Here is a 17,346-nt window from a genome sequence, read left to right on the forward strand (position 1 = left end):
CCATTGCTCCTTGTCCTGCTGCTGGGGCTCACTGTTGCCCCACCATTCTCTTGGCACCCACTTTGGAGATCTTTGTACGCATTAATGAGGTCCCCTCTCAGTGTTCTCCAGGCTAACCAGGCCCAGCTCTCCCCATAAGAGGTGCTCCAGACCCTGATCACCTTTGTAGCCTTTGCTGGACCCTCTCCAGGAGCTCCTTGAGGAGTCTAGAATCAGACACAGTAATGGTGCATCCTAAAGTTGCAGGTCATCCCTTTCCCTGAGGTTTGACTGGGTGAGCTGTGGGGTGATAGTGTTCAGCATTCAAATTGTACAGGAATATCATTAATGTAGGGGGGGATGCAACTGGTCTTGGCAGCCCACAGTGAATTTTGGCACCACAGATAAACAGTATTAGGGAAGAGATTGTCCCTCTGCCACCCTGGGTGTCAAGGAAAGGGCAAGAAAAGGCTCTGCTTTGGGCAAAGTGACTTGGGTGGCCAAAACATGTTTGCCCAGAAGCAGGTGAAGGGCAGCAGAGAAGCCCACCCCACATTTGGAATGCCAGTGCATGGTACCCGTGTCCCAGCTCCATTTCCAAGGCCAGCAAAGCTTAGTCTGTAGGAAAAGCTGCAGAGAGCAGCACGGTTCTGAGAGCCCCAAGTACCTAAAAACATGAGCTGGGAGCCTAATGCAACAAAATGAATTACAGCTACTGCTTGTGTGCCACACACAGTCTTTATGAGACTGTAATTCAAGGCCTTCCTCTCCCCACAGTGGAGTATGGATCTTTTTAAAACTGAGGTTATCAGGTAATAACATCACTGGAAGATCCTGGACTTTAAGTAAAACACAAGCACAGCCTGCAACCACTGCTTTATTTCACCGTAGATCCTGTTCAGGAGATGTTGCAATGTAATCAATATTTGCACTTCTCAGGTTTGTTGCCTACAGATTGTATCAGTTTTAATGTTGGTTTTATTTTTTTTCCTTTTATGCTGCAATATACAAGGCAATTTTTAAAATTAATGTTCCCAAAGAATTTATTGTGCAAAAGGCAAGAAAGTATGCAGATAATGTAACGGGATCAGAAATGGCTTGCAAATTACTTTACTGGAGATAGGAGTGGAAATTTTCTCTGCTCAGACTGATGGCTACATGTAAGAAAGGCAACAGTAGCAACTTGGGCCCTTCTTAAAAACCTTTTCTGCAGCAGCTGTGTGGGAGTGCTAGTCCAATTCCTCTGTCCTCTTCCAATCATGCTTTTTCTTATACATTTTTACAGCTTCTTCATCGTATTTTTGACATGTGCTATGTTCAGATAACTCTCATCAAAACTATTAATTATTTACATTATTTGAAAATATTATAAACAAATTAGCATTTAAATGAAATACATTTGTCTTACAATATTTTTTCAAGTGTTTTCACTGTTTCATTTAATAGCTTTCCTGTGTCCAAAAATAAAATGTATCCAAAGAAAGAAGAAATCATACATTTTGTTCAATTCTCTTTAAATCAGGACAGCGTGACAAAATCACCTTCCATTAAATTCCCCTCCCCAATAAAATGATCACTTAAGGGCTCTGGCTTCCTAACTTTCTTTAATACAAAAAAAGGCTGAGCAATCCAATCCCAAGACAGGGATTTGCCATTGAAATACATCATCTGAACCACAACCATGCCAATGAGGATTCTGTCTTACTTACACAGTGTTGCTGGGAACCAAAGGGAGCAGAGTTCCCTGTTCTGTTTGCAGCTCAAGCTCTCCATGAAGTACAGTGAGCACAAGGCTGGAAATTGTACCTCACCAGAAAACACTAATGATTTTGTCAAGGCCACAGTTTAGGAAGAATATATATATATATTTATATGTTTATATATATGTGTGTATATTTTCACCGAAGTCTGTCAGGTTTCCCCTTAGTTGCTCCTCACCTTTTAACAATATTACAGGGTTTGGCTGTTACCAAACATGGTTTGGTTGTTAAACAATTGGTGACACATTGCACAACCTCTGCCTCCAGCTGCTTGGTCCCCTGAGCAAGGTTCCCCCTCGTCTGCACCTCCTGCTCACCAGCAGGGCTGGAGAGGTGATTCACCTGAAACACAAGCACAGACTCCCCTCCCCCCTAAACTGGTTGTTTTCTTCTGCTAGATCAGTTCCCCAAAATGGTTCACTGACTGGCTGCAGGAACAGCTGTGCTGGCCCAGAAGAGAGGGTGGCCCAGGCTCGGTGATGGTACCCATCAAGTTTCATTTCACTCATTTCTCAAATCAGTAAGTGATTGCGCCTTCCTGATCTGCACACTGCCAGTTGGAGGGAAAGCCTGTGCCTGCTCACAGGAATCCTTGTTTTCCCATTTTTGCAAAGAGCAGCCAAACATCAGCCAACCACAAAACACTTTAGCACATGATTTATTGTATACAAAGATCATGTACAACAAGAAATAGCTCATTATTTCCCTCCATTTTCAATAGACTTGGGTTTGCCCTTAATTAAGTGCAACATTTATTTAGGGCTTTAATTAGACTGTGGCTGTATAAGTTACAGCTGGGGAAGTACAAGTCAGGACTTCTTGGTTTTCCTTTCCCAAATGTGTAACCTGCTGTACTGGGGATGATAAAGCCCTGCTTTAAAAAGCACAGTGAACACTGCAAACACAGACTCTGTAGTTAACCCTGGATTCACATTTCCAAACCCCACCTCAGAGCACTTCCACTTAGGCCTTTTGGCTCTGCAGTAAATAGTTCAGCCAACTGACAAAACCACGGCCATTCAAGCAGCTTTTACAGCATGACACTTTTGAAATCAATTGGCAATCACTCTCTGTGTCACTGGTAACCATTCAAGCATTGCTTTGGCACCTGCAAAATCCCCTGGTGGTTATCAACCAAGGCAACCAAAATAAAAACTAACCAAAGTTGTAACTCAGGAAAGAGAGCAACCATTTTCTGAAAACCCTTTGAAAATCTAAAAGTAAAATTTCAAATGAGCTGAGTATAGGTTTTGTTGCTATGCAAAACACAACTTCACATTCCATTGTTTATTGACCTTAAATTGAAGGTTCCTTACCTTCTAATTGCTTCCTGACAGCAGATGTCTGCTCACGTGCCTTCTTAAAGTCAAGTGCTACATTCAAAATAAAAATTCTCAGATTTAGAGTCCTGAGTTCATGTAATTGCAGCTGAATTCCACAGAAATTATGGATTTTACAAGAACCTGGTTAAAGTGCCCTTTTTACCCTAGCTATCATCACATTTTATTTACTTTTTTGACCACTCTTGCACATTGATCATATTTCACACAGCTTTCCTGAGAGGCTGTAACATTTTTTTGTATGTGGCTGAAAGTAATTTAGAGCGCAGCAATGACCGCTCGTCCTTCCAAAAGGCATTACCCATGTTTTTCAAGGAGCAGAAGCTTACAGAACTGTTCCCAAGATACTTCTTTCTGTCGTTGAAAAGGTAACTAATTTAAACCAGCATGTTCCAAAACAAATCACTATTTCCACTGAATTAATTTTAAGCAAAATAATAATTAGCATTCCCCCTGATTTAGACTTTACCTAATGATTACTTATAATGTTTATTTTGAAACTATTTCAACTCAAACACTTATTACTTTTAGCACCATAAGTGTGTAACACTCACATTCAACATCTAAACAAATTTTTTTGGATTACAAAGTAATAAAGCCAGTATTATATATTTTTTCCCATTCTTACTTTGCATGTATTTTCTCAAGTGGCAAACTCCCTGTCCCTCTCTTCCATTCAACTACTCAGTCATTTCTTGCTTTTTGTTGAAGCAAAAGCTCATTGACCATGATGACAGCCTATCAGAACTCCTGGTCAAGATTCCCGTACACGCAGTCATGTAAATGCACACTGCACTCTTCCTTAAATAAATATTGACAGACAATTGTTTTCTTAGATAATGACCTTAAATTTGAGGGTCTGTGTGGACAAATAGGGTTGTTCTCCATCAGGATTATGTAATCCACACAAAAAACTGAGTCAAAGCTGACAGGACTAGCACAAAATTGTTGTAAACAGCAAGAGTTCTATTATCATTATAGTGCAAGGATTCCATACTGCCAGTTTCATACCTCCTCAATGTTTCTCACAGGCAACTCCTCTAAGCACTGACTGTTCCTAGCCCTTACAGTAATCATCTAACGCCTGATCCCACCAATCCACTCTTTTATACCACTTGTTCTTATTGGCTACAGGTGTGGCCTGTTAAGATCAGGCCTGTTCCTAATCTTTAGTAATTGGTACAGCTGCAACTCACTGGGGGATAAAATTACGTTCTACACCACCTTCATTTACCCATAATGTATCCCCCTACACAAAATTCCCATGTTTTGCTTCTGTCATTTTGGATGCCCTTCTTTCTAGCCACCCACAATCAAAGATAATAATAAAGGCCCCAAACTGTAGTGCATAATTTCACAAAGGTTTCAGGTATTGAGTTCTTAGGGTGATATTAAAATATTTCAGCTAGTTACCCAAGTTCCCTGTCCTAGACATGGAATGGCCTTGGATGCTTCAAGCTGGGATGTACAACATCCAGCAACCTACAACCTTCTAAATTGCTGAGAGAGGCACGTGCCCAATATCCTACCCCTGCTATGGACAGGGAAAATACTTTTGAATGGGTGGGAAGATGCTTTACATAAGGATTCATGTTTCACAACTAAAGCTTAATGATCCTTGCTCAGGTCCAACCAGCCCATGTCCTTATCACAGCCTGGTCTGCAGCCTCCCTGCCTGGCCACTCCTCTGGAATGAGGGGAATGTGGACACCAAACCCCCGACAGTGTAGGAGGGAGCAGCTCTCAAATCCTCCATCTACTGGGACAGTACTCTATATACAAGGGTCTTAAATAAGGAACAAACATCATTACTGCCTCCCTCAGTGGCTGTATTTTTAAATGAAGAACCCAAGGCTCTGCATGCCATGTTGATTCACTCCTGTCAGCATGCTCAGAGCTCAGCTGTCAAGTGCTCTCTGGGAAGATGAACTGGGGAATACCACTGCTTCCCGCTTAGGGAATGTTCCTAGGTATTCAGGCCTGGCAAGGCAGAAGCACACACACAGAAAGAGCTTCCTCAGCACATAGGAAACTTTTCTGATAACTATTTGTTTGACTAAAAATGTACATGGCAGTTTGCCTTTTTTTGCGTGTTTGGTTTTTGGGTGTTTTTTTTTGTTGTTGTTGTTTTTGTTGTTGTTTTGTTTTGTTTTGCCTTTATTAATTTTCATTTTCAGCCTACTCAGCTTCAGACAGGCAGGTTTCTATAGACCATGGTGGGCATTAGCACAAGTTTCATTGTATTAATCCTGTAAAAAAGTTAAGGAAAGATCAGGCAGTTCATCACAAATGACTATGACTTCCATAGCAGGATTTAATTACAGCTTCTGGGCTTTTTTCCCCAAGAAAGGATTTTAGTAGGATCCTGTAGGATTTTTACAGCCTAAAATTTTCATGCCCCCAGACTATTTAAAGATTTTTTTAACTTAATAGCTCTTAGTCTGTATCACACAAAACTACTGAGTAAAAGGTGTAGAAATTTCCTCAAAAGAAACTGCATGTTTACATTTTTACATTCTCTGAGCAGTTTCCTCTCTTTTACATCCAGATAACATGTCCTTAATTTCCTTAAATATCTGTTAGTTTGGTTTGTATCTTCCTACTGATTGTAAGATATATGTAAAAAAAAAATGAGTAGATACAAAATATTACTGATGTGTGCATGGTCAGGCTCATACCATCTTGTATTTTTACCTGCATATAGAAACTAAATGCTTTTAAAATATATTTTTGGGCAGAAAATAACATATTCCTTGGTGTCTGACCACATTTACTGACTGTAAAAATAGCAATTTTGTAAGTCAGAACGAATAAGAGGAAACAAAAAACTGTTTTGTTTTCTTGTCATGGTTTTAACCAGCAAGCCTGCTTTTCCTAAATGGTACAGAAGAATGCTGACAGTTGCAGACCATTTCACCTGACATATCTGTCTTGTTTTATCTGAAAATAGTGTTCATTTGGGTGATTAAAAAGTTTTCATTTTAATAATTAATCTGGAGAGGTTACCTACCAGAAAGAAAGAAAAAAAAAGTTTTTAATCAATACATATAATATATTGAATAAATAATTATATATATATTATATATATAAAGTAGCCCTTTAAGATTCCTTTATTGCTATTAATTCTTCTTAGAGATGAATTGAGGGTGGTTGTGTCTGTTGTCAGTGGCTTCTCTAGACACAGCTGTAGGCCAACCTCCAAATAAATATGCAACTTTACTCTTTGTGTATTCACATGAGGGAAAATATTGGGCTCCAAGAGTACACTTGACACCACAAAATCTGTCACTTTATATATTCTAATGAGATTTCCATTCCCCCTGGTCCTGAGAAGACCAACTGAAAGCAAAGTCATTTAATATGTTCAACATTTAAAGCTGCTCTTGTCAACAGATTTGACTGTGACTCTTCCTCATCACGTTTGGTATATAAAAATGAAACCCACCTAATAGTAAAGTCAGCCTAGTGACCTTTACTACTACAGTATCAGGCACAGCTCATGCAAAGCCTTTAAATGTACAAACATGGACAGCTGGGGTGAAACATAAGATTGAAAGGGTGACACATTAGCTAAACAGGAGCCTGAGGAGATGAGATGGGGTCATAAATTGCATTAGTCAGACTGTTTGAGAAATGATCTCCAGTGGCATTTGCTTCTCATTGGGGACTTCCATTGATGATCTTTAGTATGCACTGGTAAAACTCTATTAGCTTCTTACATATTTGGTAAATGTTCGCAAAGAAAACCATCCTCAGGGTCAGCTTTCCTGCCACAGAACGGAACATACAGAAGGGGCAGAGTGCTACAATAGCTAGGAGTCCATGCTGAACAGCTACAGCAAGGGTTAATTTTGGAGAGGGAGAATCTAAAATGGGGACAAGAACTGAAGTGGTGGCATTAGGCAGTGCTTTTGGGGAACTTGGGAGCAGTGGCCTCCTCAGAAACACTGCAAGGACTGACAGCAGGAGCTGCTCAGAACAGCACTTCATGCATGTTTCATTGAGGCACACTGCACACGGGCACACTTTGCAATTTAAAACAAGCTCAATATAGTATTCCAGAGAGTCAATGAAACAAGAACATCTCCAAAGTGTTCTCTATAAAAACGGACAAAATTGAGACAATAAAATAGTTCATCACATGAAAAAGATGGAGACTGATTAGCTAAGTGTGCAGGCAGAGACAGAGGTTCATCATCAGTAGCTGGTCAGCATTACAGGGAGGTGATGTCATACACTTAATTTAGCTGTCCAAGTAGAAATGTGGGCAAAGCTGTTCATTGTGAGGGCTCTCTCTACTTTTGTTAACCAAGGCTGGGAGGTGGAATGGCTAAACAGAGCTCAGGGATGGCAAAGCATTAACTGTAGAAGGACAAAATCACAAGGAGGGACTGTGGGAAAACCCCACACTATGGGGGGCTCTCTGCACCAGGTTAGGCAGGTGGCTGGTGTGGAAGCTGTGCAGAATTCAGTGTTCCTCCACTCTGGGAGCCTTTGCAAACACAACTTCATGGCCTGTCAAAACATTACTATGCTGCACTGGAAATACGAGTTCCACACACATGTGACAGAGCAAGAGAAACAGGACAAAAAATTTGGAATTACCCATCCCACCTGTGTATCTACAGTAAGGTGAAAAGTTCAGGTAAACACATCTGAAAGATAAGGGAGTTTCGTTGTTGTTGGTGTTTTTTTTCTTTCAGCTAAATGATAAAAAATAATTCAAAATGTTCTTTAGTGAACTCTGGTCACCACAGAGGAGACATGTGGATCAATGTAATAGACAAATTCAGCATCTTTGTGTAAGGTTCAAAAGGTGTATTGACTAATTCACACAATGGCATGAGTTTGGATCTTCACTAGGTGAATTCAGTGGAAGGAAAACTTCGGCTCTGGGATCTTTACTTTAAGACCAGGTTTTATGGATTGTAGAGTCAGTTTGACTCAAGTGGTCATGGATTTGAGGACTCATCTAGAAAGACCCTAGATGAAGGCATCTATTTCCTCAGAATCAGTATTGATTCCTAGATAAAGGAATCTATATTCTCAGAATCAATGTTGCTTCTTCTGATACATTCAATTTTGGTCCATTCTTCACACCTGCAATATTTTTAAAGTGATGTAAACTCAGGTTCATTAATGCTGTGTCTTTACTGACAGTCACACCCCTAAGACTGCCACAGATGACCAGGAGAATTTATAAAGGCCAACAGAGACTCTCAACTTTCAGAAGACCACTACTCTCCCTTCTTTGTAGTGGAGCTTGGACCCCAGCATGTCGCTCAGACTGCAGGGAGGCACTCTGCCTCTGTCAAGGCACTCATTTCCTTCTTGCCTGCTTACAATTGCAAATATTTCAAAACTGAAGAGTCTTCCGCTTTCTAGCCCTTCCAGATTGACACCCTCATGACAAAGCAGGAAAAGACAAACTAGGGAAGTGGATGGCATCAACCCTTCTATTATTACTATTTAGGAAGTTGCAACATCTTCTGGTTCTGACACAGCTATCATTGCACCTGCACCAACACATCTAAAAGCCTTGCATGGACTTTTCTGGAACCTTTCAAAACACAACACAAAGCCAGCTCATTGTACCAACTAGATAGACATCTGGGTTTGCAACCTATATAAACTTCTATCCTCTTTTTTTTTTTTCAGGCAGTTTCACTCTGAACCACAGTGCTGTAACTTCAGCCCAGCTCTCTGGGGAGGTTGTGTGAAGAAAATGCATGGTGGTACAAGAGCAGGCAGCATATATGAACGGCCATGGCTGGAACAGCCCTACTTTCTCTGGCTATGCAGCAAAGCACTGCAGCCCAATGCCATGAGACCCGTCCTACTTGCCAGGAAACACAGAAAAGAGTAATTTGGAGAAAAACATAACTATCAGGGGTGCTCCTGCTTGTAGCTGCAAAAGTTGCTGTTTGTGTCTGAGTTTAAGGTCAGAAATTAACAGACTTTAGCTATAGGCCTGCTTTGGTAACATCTGAACCATCTAAAACTGGATTTCTTACCTTGCCAAGTGGAAAGCTGCAGCAAAACTACTGTCATGTTGTCACACATGCAGGTACCTCTGCCTTCTCCTATAATGTCTCTTTACAGTTTCAGCTTGGAAGAGTAGAATCTCCTAGTAGTGAAAAACATAAAAACCCCAATCCCCACATTAAAGAATTCATTTTACTAGGATAGATTAACTTGTAATTAAAGACTCAAGCTATTGCATGACTGTGGCAATAGTTTGAAAAGACTGCCTTTCTTGAATGTGTGCATATGTTATGTTGCCATTTAGGTGGCGCCGCTTTTTGCATAAATTTTACTTTGCATAATTACAGGCAGTTTTGCAAAATATATATTTATAATCTTTAGTACTTGCTTGCCACATATTTTTTTCATTTGGTTCAGAATGTTTGTAATAGATGTCTGTTATATGGGGCTAAGAACTGACTTCTGAAATACAGAAAAAAGTCCAGAAGTCTTTGAAAATTCATTATTTATTTCCTCCTTCTGTTTCTAGGCCCTTCACAATTTGCTATCACATGTTTGCCAGGGAAAACCATCCCTGCAGAAAAGCAGCTGCTGGGGCTGTGTGTACATGACTCAGATGCAAAGTCCAGCAATTTTCTTTAAAGTGCTGACAAAAGCTGGTTTGGGCCAAGAAAGAAGACACTGTGCTGAGGCACGTGCAGGTGCTCCACCCCTGCAGGCCAGCTGCGGAGGGGACAGGACAGACAAAACAGCTGAAGAGGTTCTGCCTCTTAACAACCTCAGCACAATTTGCAGGACTGTCCCTCTCCTTGTCCCTGGGCTGCAAGAGTGGCTAAACTGCTTTGTTCAAGGAATAAACACAAGTTATGAATAAGAGGGTACTGTGGCACAGGTGAAGTAAACTTCTCCCATTTGTAAGTAGAGTAATTCAGTGGGAAAATTCTAGTTCATTGAGTTCACATCATCCAGTTCACAATACCTCCAGGTTTGGATTCTGCTGAATCCAAGGTAAAGTGAAACCTTTCCATGGTTACTGCGGACAGCTGAGAGCAAAATCCAGCCCTTGTGTTCAGCATTTCTGAATCAGAGCCACCAGCTGTATCCTGGATGATGGAAACCCTCTGCAAATGGCTTGTGGCACAAAATGTGGGATATGCCACCTCTGTGGGCTAGGCAAGTTTGCTGGCTCATATGGGGCACAAGGGAGGGAGGTAAGCACAAAGGCCATCAAATGTGGGAGATGTGGGGCATTAACAGGGCAAGAAACATAACAGAGAAGGAAAATAATGATCTAACACACTGCAAGTCATTCTTAGAATTCAGCAACTTTCATGTTCAGATTCGTATTTCACAGGCATTTCTCTTCCTCCCATTTCTTTAGGTGCCAAAAATGTCTACTATTTCCTCCATGTTTTGTTCTCTATTTCCCCTTTCCCTGTGCATTGTTTCTTCCTGTGTTCTGAGTATTTGCTAAACTCAGTTTCAAAAACAATCCTTTTTCCTAAGTACCAGGTTGTAAAATACAGCAGCCAATTGCTGCTCACGCTCACTGATGTAAAGATAGATCTAAAATTGAACTAAAAATGTTGAATTGGTGAGCTTTTTCATGTTCAGACAAATCTCATTATAAAGAAGAATTATCCTGCTGTCCTTCCGAGATGCATAGTTTAATTAATACTGGATATATTTAGTTTCCAGAGTGCCTCTCCCACACACAAAAGCCAAGGTAAAACAGGAATATTCAGTTGCTGCATAATGGGAGGATATTTATAAAAACAAAGCTGCATTAAGCAAAGCATTGTTCATTTAGATGCATGAGTTGAAAGATGTAATTAATTCTAACTTTAATGTGAACTTGTACACATTACATGTATGATTAAGAACCCATACAAATAGCTAAATAAGATTTTTAACTTGACTATGCAGAGTTTGCAACCTGATTGTTTTGGTAGACATCCCAGGCCTGGTTTTACTAGTCTGTTACCTGTACAACTCCTTGGCTTACAACAGCTCTGCATGGGAGGTGTTACCTGCATTCCTTCATGTGACTAAGTTACTCTGCCATGAATCTGCTGTATACAAATTAAGATGAAGGACAAGATTCTTGAGTCCACCCACAAGAAGGAGTAACTCATTTGAACAGACAAATAATTCAGACATAGCTTGAAGGGCATTTTGAACTAGCACAGACATGTTCATTTGGTGACAAATACTCCTCTAAGGTCTACACACTCCTACATAGTCTCCTACATAGGAGAACTCTAGCTAATTAATTTGTCAGACTATACTTCTTCTTCAGCTTACAGAGTGATGGGAAATGCATGGATGTGACACAAGAAAAATCTGTTTCAACAGGAAATAGGTCAAATTCCCCAGAGGAAAAAGATAATCTGGCCAATAGATGATTATTACATTTGGTGGGTGTTATAGTCAAAGCATGGTGCAATGCTCATCGCACAAAGATGAGTTGCACAGTACAACTAGTCCTTTTTATTTCATGTTTGAATTTCTACATAGCAAGAAGAGCTAATGAATGGGCTCTGCTTCCTTTATACTAAAAGCTGCTGCCTCCACCAACACTTCTTCCAGCTATGGAGTTGGTCTTTATAATAGTTTCCCAGCTTTCTGCTGCCAAAGCTGGCCAGCTCCCAGTGAGACCTGGCTTGCAGCACTCCATGGTGACATGTGAGATGTGGTAACAGCTTATCTGACATGTTCTTCAGGCTTCAAAGGTAATAACCAATTGAAAATATACAGAAATTTAACCCCAGCCAGCACCTAAGCACTGCACAGCCACATGCTCACTCCCCCTCAGTGGGATGGGGGAGAGAATCAGAAGGGTAAAAGTGAGAAAACTTGTAGGTTGAGATAAAAGTTTAATGGGGAAAGCAAAAGCCACATGAACAAGCAAAGCAAAACAAGGAATTCATTCCCCACTACCCATGGGCAGGTGTCCAGCTATCCCCAGGAATTCTGGGCTCCATCACATGTAATTTGGGAAGAGAAACCCCATCAGTGCTAACATTCCCCCTTCCCCCTGCACAACAGCAGCCTGCACTTCAGCTAATTGAGAGCCTTATGCCTTATTGCAAAAGCATAATTAGTCTGAGGCTATTGATATTTACAGCTTGGGAAAATCTCTTCACCCAGTTTTCAGAGAGGAGCACAACTAAGCTTGAGTGCTGAGGCACCATTCCCAGAAACATGTGGAACAGGGCTTTCACACTATGATCAAGCTGTCCCCACTGAAACAAGCAGGTGGCCCAGGAGATCTTAATCCACTTGCATTTGTGAGTTGACATTTAAGAATCTTCTCTGCCTTTAAAACTATCAATCAAAAGTATTTACAGAATCATGACTCATGATTCTATGAATCAAAAGTATTTGCAGATTTAGGAAATTGTCTCTAAACAGACCTGGCCAGGAACTGGATTTTCTGTTTCACAGAATTCTTTTTCCTCAATTTCAATTTTTTTCCCATTTAAACCAAATATATTTGGTTGTTCTGTTGCTCCAAAACATTTCCTAGAATTTAGATTTCTTTTATTCTTTTAAATAACACATTTCACATTTAAAAAAAAATTTAAAATAGTCAAAATATTCTTTGCTGGACTTTTTAATGCTTTATCAGTTCTCCTTTGAACAGACTTAAATCAACTCATCAACTTAGCATATTTTTCAAAGCATTTCAAATTTGATAAAAATAATGTTGCATTAAGAAAAAGAATCTCTAAAAAGATACACGAATCCCATCTGCTGTACTCATCATACACCTTTCTATTTCTTTCCCTAAATTTACAGTTCCTAGACAGACTCATGAGCACTCAGAAAAGAGGCATGAAAATTATAGCAGTCATTCTGGAAATCTTTTGTTCAGGATTTTTTTTTATGGCTTGATCAGTTACTTCTTTAAAGATATTCTTGGTAATATTGCTCTAGTAACTATTTATATCAGAATGAAAAATGCCAGGGAAAAAAGAAAACCCAGCTGTGCTCAAGAAAATGTTAAAATCCATAGCAGCTTAGAGAGCCACTGCAGAGCAGTGACCCTCTGAAATGAATCACCAAGAAGCTTCTTCACCTCCCTTCAAGTGTTTTCTTTGTGAGAGGAGCTTTTTAAAGCTCTCATTACAAGATAGAAATATTGGAGGTCTTTTGCATGTGCTAAGCCAAATGTACCACAAGAGCTACTCTTGGATAGACACACCTCTGCTTAGCTCTGTAGACTCAAACCCTTTTCATGTCTGCCTGTACTTTAGCACATTAGATTCCATATCTGTGGGGAAGGTGGCAGTGAAGCTCCTGACACAGCATTTCTTAATCAATAAACTAAATTCATGAGATTGCTTGAATCAAGAAGCTCTAAAACCATCACCAATTTACACATATTCCCTGTTCTTTTAAAGGACTATTTGCTAGACTCATGACTTGTATTTTAGCTTGAGGAGTGGCAGATATTTTTTTTTACTTGGTCCAGGGATTAGACATTCAGAATACACTGGAAATCTCTCAACTTACCCAATTCAATTAAAAAATATGTGTGTGCAGCAGTTATGTAGTGTTTAGACAGACTTTATTTTCTGCTTAAGTGATTCAGTTTCCCCTGGATACATATGGCCCTCTCTTTGTTATGCAGAACTGGAATTGCACAGAAAGAAGATGAGGTTATTGGTTATTGGCTAAGTTGCAATACATTAATTAAACCAATAACTTCAAATAGCCTTCAATAAATGAAATGTTCTTTAGGTTAAATCTGATTCTACTTTAAACATTAGTCTACCAGGCCAAATGAGAACAAAACAAAGTAGTTTCTATTAATAAAAATAAACACTGCTGACAGCAAAAGCAACAGCACAGCCATTACAGTCAGAAGAGACAGTATCCTCCTGACTTCTGAACCACCAAAATTTCAGAATCAAGGAAGTTTTATTTGTCTCAATTGCTGTGGAAGAGCTGAACAATTTTATCATATGCGAATGATGACTACTAAAGAATCAGGCAATGAATTTCAAGATCCAGACACTTAAAGCATCCTGTTTGGATAAAAGTTTAATAGAAACTAAGAAGATGGAGCAGTGCAGTAGAAAAGAACATCCAATTGCAGCACTTCCATCACAAAGATGCAGGAAGTCAGTGCCCACCTAGAGAATTGTCTAAATCAGTCAGTGCATCTTGAAGTCTCTTGGTGACTCCCCTTTAGTCCAGTTTTGGGTAGATCCATAACTGTGATATTTTGGATATCTGAATCCTGGATATGGGTGAATAATTCACCCACAAATTCAAGCAGCTGAGCAGCTCCATTCTCATAGATCCAAGTGGCCAGGCTCCACATGGGCAGCCTGAGACAGCTGTGGGGACAGCACGTGGCAGGGCAGAGGGGCTGCAGTGCTGGAGCAGGGTCCTGAGACCACTCCTCATGTGCACAGGCAGAGTCAGTGCTTTCTGAATGCAGACCTTATCACACACAGCTGACAAACACAATTGGAACAAAGCATTAGTCAGAACTTAATGTCATGGAATTTGCTTGCTGTAAGCATGAGCAAGAAGATCTTGTCCCAAAATGGCAGATATGTCACGTTTTTTATTTTTGAAAAACAAGACAGATGTTAGCAGAGAAACTGTAAGAGAAGAGAAAGGATGGACTGATACCCCAAAGAAAAGGTGGCTGTGAATTGGTGGCCCCCAGTTCAGGCATTGGGCTCACAAGATGTTCCAACTCACCATGCTTTGTGCAGCAGCTCTGGAAGAGACAGGACACAACAGCAGGTGGAAACTGGCACCTCCCTGTCCATCTGTGCATGGCAGCCTGTCAGGAGAGCTCCCAGCACTGAAAAACTGGGATCACCAAGGCAGATCCACCCCTTGCATACTGCAAAGGGTGTCTGAGACAATCCTCTCTCCTCCCCTGAAGGGTGGCACAGAACACCTGAAATAGCCTTCTGACCAAGAATTCCCTGTGAGATCCACTTCCTCTTTGTGGACTACTAAGGGGATCCTTGGAAATTAAAATCTTAATTTTGTTGACCAAAATTAGTGACCTACAGCTAGGGAAAGTGAAGTCCTTATCCTTTCCTCAAAGCATTCCCCATGGACAAAGTACAAAATTTCCCAAGGTTTTTTATAAAAGGGTTTCTAATAAATCAGTATTTGATATTCAGCCAAGTACATTTACATAATTTCCAAAAACATTGAGAAACAATATCTTCTATTAATAGGAATGAAAGGCAGAAGCAAGCCCAAACCCCCAAGTTAAACTCCAACTTCTGGTCACTTCTGGAATTTTGTGGTGACACTGTATCTCTTCAGTGAACAATTGTCTCTGCTGATGTTAATAAAACAGTTTAAAAATTTTATTTAAACTATTCTCTAATAGTTGGGTTGCAGATGCTCCATTGTACATAGATGCAAAGAAAGGCAATAATCTCTGTTCAGGAGAGGTTATAAGTCAAATGAAGTTTCCTAAAAAGAAACAAAATTATAATGGTAAGCCAGTTTTAAATACTGTCATGGCTCTAGTGTATTATCCCCTCTACAGAGGACAGAGACAGCTGTTAAAAGCACCTTTGTTTATTGTTAACCAGTAAACTTAGCAGGGGGAGGGATTCCTGTCACAAGGCAGGATATAAGGAAGGAAAAAATAACAGTGCATTTCTGTTGTTGTCTTTATTCTGTAATATTTTGTATAATCCAAGTAGCTGATGATGCTATTTTCTTGGCAGCAGCACAAGGAGCTACTGTAATTAAGAGAGGCCAGGCCATTTTCACATGAAGCAGCTTTCTGAAACACTACAGCAACATTCAAGGTTGGGAGAGAAGACTTTGGAGAAAGCCCAAACAAGGAAGAACAGAACTGGACACACTGATATTCCCAGGCTTCTCACAGGCCAAGTCAGGCAATGACACTCACTGGTCCCACACATTGTGTGCTCTGAAGTTGTGATGATGTTACAACTCAGAGCAGGACAAGATGTGAGATCAGCCTGCCCTCTGCATAAACTCTGTGAGACAAGGCCAACAGCAAGGCTGGGCCTTCACCTTGCTGAAATATGGCACATGGAGAAATCAATGGGATATATTTATTTCCCAGCACTCAGACACTGCATATACATCTCTCTTTTCTCGTTAATGCTTCTGTCCCATCCCCTTCCAAAATGAAGGCATTTGTAAAATTAACAAAGGGCAGGGCAGAGAAAATCAGTGGACTGGTTTCTCTGTAACTGTGATGTTAAAATTGAGACATTGTTTACCTTTGTAACCTTTTTGTTTAAAGATACAGCTTAGCATAGAATAAAATATATCAAATGCAGTACTTTTGGGGTTTTTATAAATGCATTCTCCTTGGGGTTTTTTAATTGTGGAGTTATTTCAAGGATTTTAAGATGATTGTACCTCCCTTGTGATCAAGAAATCTAGGTATCTAGTCAGTTATATCCTGCTACAGAGTGACAAGAGAGGGACTCCTGCAGGAGCTCCTCCAATCTTTTACTCCAGAGCCCTGAGCTCTTTATTAGCAAATGTGTGAAATTTGCAGTGTAGTTTGCAGCACTGAAACCAGGTGTCTAGAACTGTCTGAAGTAAGTACCTGACTTCAGGATAAAAACTGGTATTACAGGTTCTAGCTTGACTTCCATCTGGTCAGTTCTTCCACAGATCTACCACAATCATGGTATTGTTAAGGATGGAAAAGACCTTTAAGATTTTTAAGCCCAACCATTAAATCCAGCATTGCCAAGGCCATGTCCCTCAGTGCCACATCTACACATATTTTAAATACTTCCAGAGATGGTGATTCCAGCACTTCCCTGGGCAGCCTATTGCAATGCTTAACAACCCTTTGTGTGAAGAAATGTTTCCTCACACCTGATCTAAACCTTCCCTCCAAGAAGGACCTATATACAACACTCCAATGTCCTTGTAGTGAGGAGCCCAAAACTGACTGAACACAGGATTTGAGGCATGACTTCAGCAGTGCCCAACACAGGGGCACAGTCACTGCCCTGGTCCTGCTGCCACAGCACTGCTGACCCAGGCCAGGTGCCACTGTCCCTCTTGGCCACCTGGGCACTGCTGGCTCATGTTCAGCCACTGCTGACCAGCACCCCCAGGTCCTTTTCTGCCAGGCAGCTTTCCAGCCATTCTGCCCTCAACCTGTACACTCATTAACACAGTGTATAGACAATAATTTATGGCCCAAATACTCTGAGCTTTTTCAGCAACATAACACCACAGAATTTATGGAAAAAATAATATCAAAACCCCTTGAAACCTCTGAGTCTACCTGT

The sequence above is a fragment of the Melospiza melodia genome, chromosome 2, assembly GCF_035770615.1.
Source record: "Melospiza melodia melodia isolate bMelMel2 chromosome 2, bMelMel2.pri, whole genome shotgun sequence".
NCBI lineage: Eukaryota > Metazoa > Chordata > Aves > Passeriformes > Passerellidae > Melospiza > Melospiza melodia.